Genomic DNA, 7786 nt, shown 5'->3' with positions numbered 1-7786 from the left:
ATTTTTATTTTACAAAAGATTTCAATTACAATGGTACAGAATATGGAATAGATGCAAAATATACTAATGCTTTTAGCTGAAGACAAAAGTGGCTTACAAAAAACAAAATGTGGCAGGAAGCACTGACAACCATGCAATTTGAGCATTGTACAGGAGTGCCAGCAGCAGCAGTGTAATTGTTTTTCTAGTTTTTGTTTGGTCCTCATGCTGGCTCGCAGTGTTAATCTCCATATGACTTTTTTTAAAAAATCAAGTAAATAAAAGAAAAACAAAGCTCCAAATGTACACACTGATTTTACTTGTTTCTTTGTCTAAATGTGAGAGGAGGATGGGTTATGTGGGTATGTAATATACTGAAAGTTGATCCAAAGCTATTTTCCTACTACTTGCTAGTAGGGGAACAGAATATCACTCACAGTTCCTTGGTCAGGAAAGCAAAAACAAGTTCACAGTAACCATATTAGAAGAAAACACTTTTTTTTTTTTCCACTGGATGGTCCAAATGTTGCTGAATGCTGCCATCATTTTCATTGTGATAAACAAGTATGCCTTTTCATTGTTTTATTTACAGCAATTGAAATTAAGAGAAATTGCATTGTCTCACAATTTAGTTTGGTGCAGAGGTAAGTGCATTTATTCCCTTAGGCATCTCTTGCATTCCATTTATTCATCCCCACATCATCTTTTTTTTTTTTTAAGCTCTTTTTTCTGTCCTTCTATTTTGCACTGACTTTAAAATCTAATTAATTATTTTTATCAGTTTAATTTTCTTGTTCTCTCTTGTTCTTCTTCATGATTCCTTAGAAACTGAAGCTGAAAACCTGCCAATTAGTTCCTGTGTGGCTGTGTCCACATGAAGATTCCTCAATTTCAGAAGCTAAGTCCTTTAATCAAACCCAATCAAGAAATGCATTTCCAAATTTTTGGTTGGGTTGGAAGGGACCTTAAGGATCATTTAATAATAAAAGATCATCTAATAAATTTTATAACTTACATTACAGCCAGCTTACCTGATCACTAAACGATATTTCTAACACCAACAATTTACTTCCCTTGACACTTTCTCTGAAACATTAATGACAAATCTTAATGACTTTCTTTTAAAAGCAGAAGATTTATAGGTAATGAAAATAACAGACCCTTAGAGAAAAATTACGACCGCAACATCTTCTAGAACATCAGTTCACCAGATGTAAAGCTGACCTACATGTGGTCACTTTCTTTTGCTGGCTGCCCCAGAACCACACTCATGAGGATGGGGATAGGGACTGGAGAAAGAAATGAATTTCCAAGCTATCTTTGTTTACAGATTACAAAGCACAAGTTACTGCTTGCCTGATTGACATATGAACAAATCTTGATCAAGAGATGCTCATCATTAGGACTTCTGGTTATTTTTCATATCCGAGTGGATATGAAATGGTACACCTGGTATGGCACTCTGTGTTCTTGATTTTGAGTCTGTATTCCTTGAAAGCCAGGGCCTGAGGACTTGGAGACAGGCAAATAATTATTTATGTGTTAATCAAACAATTTTAGTGAAGATAAAGATATGGATTTTAAAGGCAAAACCAGAGATTAATACAGAAATATTTGGGGGATGGAAGTGGGGGGATGGAGAGGAGAAGTCCTCATTTGAGTAGTGGACGTTTCCAACTGGACAAAGAACAAACCAGAATTATTTTGATAACTACTAATTGGTTTGTACCATTGGACTTGAAAGGGAGACCGTATGCTGACTATTGTGATTTAAATTCAGATTCACTTCTGAATAGTTTGAAACAAAAACATCAAAATACTTTCCCCAAAAACTTAAACCATAAACTTTTATTTCTCTCTTTTGAATCCATTTTGTTATTTTGTGGGAAGTTTACAGATAGCTTTTGTTGTTTCCTACCTGGGTTTGGGGGAGGAGATCAGAAGGGCCCCTCATGAAGATTTTGAAGACGCTCTATAGATCCTGCATGGTTTCTTTTGCTTAGTCTGCTGCTTGTTTAAATAACTTGTTTTTTAAAAGGAACTCTGCCACCAGAGATATTCTCAATGCAATGAGTAAATAAATCAACTGTAAAAATATTTCTTAAATATGAGACATTGTACACAGGCAGTGTGAGAGTTTGTCGCTGCCAGTTAGGATGCAGGGACTGCACCTCACCATCTGAATACACAAAGCTCACAAACTCAGCACAAGCCAACTTCGATTAAATATTTTACAACTTCTACAATGATAACATTTGGGTTAAACAAACATTTGGTTAGCCAGTTTTTAATAGAATTAACCTTGCCACATTTACAAATGCTCATCACAAAGACAAATTTTCAACATTGTCATATTTTTTCCTTTAAGTTTGGATAGCTGAACAGTTTTAGGAGCTGTTCCTGAGTGCAGTGCTGTACTTCTTTTCACGTCTGAGCACTGGTCTGGTAAAATGTTGCTCCAGCCACAGGTAGAGACACAACCAACTGCATGCATATCCACATTATATGAAACTTCTTGAAGCAAGAAGCTGAAGTTTGCTAGGAAAGCCATGGTTACACACTTCCATCATGCCCTCCAAATAAAAATGGACATAAAAAACTGATTCATAACCTCTCCATCCTTTGAATGCCCCCTGTGCATGGATCTACATCCCTGAACTCCCAAGAGAAAAGATAGTCTGGTAGCTACACCGAGGAGCAGAGCTAGCTTTCTTTTCTGTGCTGAGCTCTGTCATAAGCCCCAGTCTGACACTGGGCCAGCCAGGTCACATCACATTGCTTTATGCAAAAATTCAGGGGAAAAATTAAATGCTGATAGTATTTGTGCTTGGTCTGTGCAGCAGTAAGGGCATGTAGACCCTGGTGTACTGGGTGGGATCCAAGGCACATCCAGTTCAGTGTTTTGCCTCAGACAGTGATCGGGGTGGCCAGAGAAGGAACAGAGGAAGCAGGGAAAGTACATACAGTGTGGTCATTTCCCAGCATAACTTCCCAGTTGGTGTTTAACACAAATTTCCAGAGCCTTGGGCCCTACCCTGACCACCTATAAGCAGCGATAACCTTTTCCTCCATTAATATTTCCTGCAAAGTATTCTTGCTTTGATTTTCACAGCAATTACTTACAAATGTTCCATGTGCTAGGTTGAAATATATAGCCTTGTATTTGTTTTAAAAGACCAAAATTCAGACTAATTTGCATAGCTAACAATCATATGGAACTCTTGTTTTCTGTCCTGGTGACTCTTTTCTCAGATGAAAATCCTGGTCTCAAGTTTGGGATTTCTGTTGCCCTTCTCTACACTTTCTATTTTTAACTAGTACCCAAGACACAAGCGCACCAGTAGTTTACAGAGCAGCAAAATGATGTTTTCTGGCTTGTGCTCAGTTCCTCCCCTAGCAATTGCTAACTTTCTATTTCTCTTCTGAGTACTCAGCTATTGAAAGACATGGACACTAGTCACTGTGGGTGTCCTTCGTTTGTCTAAAGGTTGCAGTGTCTTCACAATGAAGAACAAATTGGGAGGTAGCCAGAAAACAGAGAAATTTGGAGTAGATGGGCCTTGTGAATTTGAAGGTAACAGAGCAATCCTGTAAGTCTTCAAACAAGGGAAGTATGGATCTATGGAACCTACTGAAATACTCTGGCTTAAATATAATGATATTATCAATTTTAGGTGAAACTAACCTCAGATATAGAGGTTTGCGTGTGAACAGATAGCTCACAGGAAAACAGTTCAGTGTGATCTCCTGCCAGGTAGGCGATTTGGCAGATCCTGGAGATCTGGCACATCCCACGCTGTGTGCAAATGGTTGGTGGACTAAGGACATTTCTGCCCCAGCACCATAAAGACCCCTTCAGTGCTGATAAACCAGAGAATATGAAGCTTAATGAAGTAGATGCCGCAAGCTGACAGGAGTGTTGGAAAGGGATAGAGAGAAACCGGAATGATCATGGGCAGAATTGGCAGAAGAAGCGGCTGGCTATTAGGCAGAGGGAAATAGAGTGTAGCTGAGCATTCACCATGGCCAGCTGGTGAGAACAGAAAGGGAGCACAAGGAAGTAGTAAAAAACAAAAGCTCAGACAGGACAGAGTTGTGTTTAGAACCCCAAGTTACTCCTGAAGCAATAAACGGAAGGGGAAGGGGAAGCCTGCCAGCACTATATATTAAAGCTATGATGGTGAGAGAAAGAAACTCGCTTGGCCTCAAAATTCTGTAAGCAAGCACAGAGAAGTGAAAGTTTCTCTGAGGAAAAAGGGCAGGCATGAAACACAAGAAGAAAAACAAAATGCATTTACAGAAGGACTCTGGGCCTGAATTCTCACTGGTTTGTATTTTAGCATCTGTTACATAAGGTGAATTTAAAGTTCTGCTGAACAAATAGCAATATGCATCAGCATAAACTGTCATATATTTAAGAAATGTATGTACAATGTATACATATGTATGAAATGTATACATTTTCCTTTTCAACGCAAAATTCCAGTCCTTCCATCTGACATGTTTTTTCTTCCCAGAAAACTCAGTAACCTGCTACCAAAATCACTAAAAATGACATAATTAAAAACTTGAGATTTGTTGTGCAATACAAAGCCCTGCTGAAGCTGGTGGAAGCCTTGCCTGGTGAAAGATAAGAACACTTCAGAACTGTGAATTCTTTGGAGGTTTTGGAAAAGAAAACTAGTTCTTCTTTGGGAATGATGTTGTCTTGGCTAGCAGAATTTCATTAGTTAACTTTATAAAAACATGCCTCTTGTCGATTCATGTTATTTGACTGAAGGAATCTACATGCTCTAATCTTGTTTTTTACCAATTTGAAGAGATGGGGTGGCAGTGTGTGTGTGTGTGTGCGTGTGTATGTATGCATGCAACAAAATGGATTATGAATTTGAAAATTGCCAATTATGTTGCATCACACAGCTCAGAGCACTGGCACAATGATGAACCGCAATCCAGATTTTTCAGCTTAAATGGCTTTACATTCAAGCAAGCAAATTAACCATAAAATAAAGGAGGGGGGGTACAAAATATCCCAAGAAAGAATAAACTGCAGATAATAAGCACCAATCTGGTGTTGAATGCAGCCCAAGATACCAATTGTTTTAAGTCACGACAAAGACAGCTGAATGCTCATCTTGTGGATATAGAGCATGGATGATTGCTTGCCATGAGTATCTTCTCTCACAAATAACAGTTTTTTCGCTCTTAATTTTCTGCTAAATTGGAAGCTAACTGCTTCCCACATTGTCGTCGGAGCACCTGCAGCTGTGCTGGATTTCTGCGCACCATTTCTTTTAGGTAAAACAGCACTCCACTTCCTTGAGCTCATCATTATGTTTATGTCTTCCTTTCATTGCACTGCCGCACTAATGATTCAGGCAGGCTGGTCAGTCATTAAGTGACAAGCAAATGATACCATATGCAACGTGTGACTAATCGGTCTGAACAAATGAAATCACAGACTTGCTTTTCCCATCATTCATTTCACAAACAGTAGCAATGTGGTGCACAGCAGGTAGTTCAGTTAAAACCAGCCTTGTAAAACAAATTTCCTGCAGCCGTTTAAGTGTGCTGTGACGGATTCAATGCTTTAGCTGGTAGATGATGCCCAGGGGAACTAAGGATGGTTTGGGCGAAGGGAAGTGGGGAGGAGGAGAAATGCTCAGTACATACATTACAGTAATTAAAGGTTTAGTTATCTTATTGGTTTGTGTATTTTGTTTGTATGGATCACAGAAATGACTACTGGATTACACACCCCAAAACATACATAACATACACAATGCTTATCAAGAGAGAACACACAGCTCTTTAAATAAAGTTCCCCTAAGATGCATATTTTATGCAGTTCTAAGCAAAATTATCTCTGATAGCTGTAATGGGAAGACAGTGTGAGCTTTGTGTATACCAAGAAAGGGCTGTCACATACCTTTAGAGAAGTTATATTCTGTTTTTCTTACTGAAACACTGCCTACAGTTCTGCTTTCCCAGATTCAAGACCTGAAGTGATATATTCATAGTGGTCAAAGAAGTGCCCAAGTGCCCTCTAGTCAAATCTGCCAGAGAGCACTGCCTAAATATTCAATCAGCAAATCAGATAAAAAAAAAAAAAAACTAATGTGTTATATTTAAAAACAAAAACAACAACAACAAAACACCTTTAAATACCTATAGGAAAAACTATGAGAGCAACTAGAATGTATCAAAGCAAAATGATGAGCCCAATATCATCTCTTTAGCAGCACCAGAAATGAGAAAGAGAGTATAATGACAGAGCAAATTTGTGATGCTTCTCTCTAAAACTCTCCTACCTCCAAAGCATTTTTAGTTCAGGGACATTTGGCAGCTCGTGTTGTTTCTATGCATGTAACAGTCATCGATGGATTTCTCTTTCATGAATGTGTCCAGTCCCCTGTGGAACTGTGATAACAAACAAGCAATCAAAGACAATAATGAGATCTAAGAGCTGGAAGTAGAATCTCAACACATTTAGAGTATGGGGAGCACCTGGTTTTCCCAGTTGGGCTAATTAATGATTGGAATGGTGTAACGAGGATTGGAGGGGGTTGCAGAGCAATAACAAATCTTACATCATTTTGGCTGATTAATTTATTTTAAAACTTGCTCTAGTTCAAAGGGCTGTTTAGGCAACCAATAGGCCATGTGCTGTTCCAAATACTATTATTTTTACAGTTGAGAGACACCTTGCTATTAGTCTACTATGGAAATTAAAAAAACTATACCTTCAGTGACATACATTATTGCACTCTTAAAAATAGCAAAGGCCTTCTTCATTTATATCATATCATAGCTTTCTGTGTTATTATAACCTCAGAAGTCTCCATGTGAGCTAAAGATATGCTGATTTGGTCCTGTTTATTAACATCACTCCAGCACTACAATTTCCGCATGGTACCTTGGTAGTGCTTTCTCACCAATGTTGTGATGTCTTTTAAGAATCAAACATTTCTGCAACAGGTTTTTTTTGTATGTTTATTTGTTTTATTTTGTTTTGTTTCATTTTGTTTTCCCAAGGGGCCCTGTTCATTTTTTAAGCCATATTGCAACAGTGAAGAAAAAATATATTGCCTGTTTCTACTGCATTTTTTCCTTACTATTCCATAACCCAGAAGTCTTTTTCATAAGATGTCTTACTCAGATTCTTTTTCTTCGGAGAAAATAAAGATATAAATATCCCAATTACAACAAATACAGTATTTCACAGGTGGCCACATAACCTTCAATATAATTTAGTGCTTATATTAGTACATGTTTATCTACACACCTAATGTTGCCTATTCCAGGATGCATTAATGATGTACCTTTTTCATATTCTGCAGCTCTGAAGAATCTTTTAATCCTTTTTAAGTATAGCTAAAGAACAGAGAATGATAAAGTATGGAAAAACACATGGTAAAAATAAAAAATAAAAAAGACAACCTTGCTAGCATCGAAAGCTGAAAATCAATGCTCATATATTTCCTAGTGACTTTTGTTTCTTTCTCTCCTTTCTTTTAAATAACACCATTAAAAAAAAATGCAAAGGAAGATGCTCCCCATTGTTTTCTGTCAGATACTATCTTATTTGTATATATTTTTTGTGGTTTAATTACTCCCTTTGTTGTTTTTTTCCTCTTGGTTAAAGAACAAATCTCCAGATTGTTCCATGATCTTTGTATCTATGCAGATTAGATTTAGAAATTAAGGCAACTTACATCAGCTACATAATTAAGTGCATTAAAAAAAAAGATCTGCCACAGTTTTTTTTTTTTGTTTTATTGTTACTAATGGATGCATATAATAGGAA

At 37.4% G+C, this 7786-nt stretch overlaps 1 long non-coding RNA gene across 2 annotated transcripts; it reads right to left on the bottom strand.

The window, feature by feature from the left end:
- Positions 1-1358: 1358 nt before the first annotated feature.
- LOC310894727 lies at positions 1359-6402 on the bottom strand. 2 transcript variants are annotated; one of them, XR_014580117.1, is made up of 3 exons: positions 6291-6402; positions 5909-5979; positions 1359-1491 (listed from the first exon to the last, which is right to left on the bottom strand). It is a non-coding gene; the product is annotated as an uncharacterized lncRNA (long non-coding RNA). The 2 variants fall into 2 exon arrangements; XR_014580118.1 differs by lacking the exon at positions 1359-1491 and adding an exon at positions 1602-2552.
- Between the last annotated feature and the right edge of the window lie 1384 nt (positions 6403-7786).

This window comes from Anser anser (assembly GCF_964211835.1).
Source record: "Anser anser genome assembly, chromosome: 2".
In the NCBI taxonomy this organism is placed as follows: domain Eukaryota; kingdom Metazoa; phylum Chordata; class Aves; order Anseriformes; family Anatidae; genus Anser; species Anser anser.
This window is presented reverse-complemented; position numbering and strand designations above follow the sequence as displayed.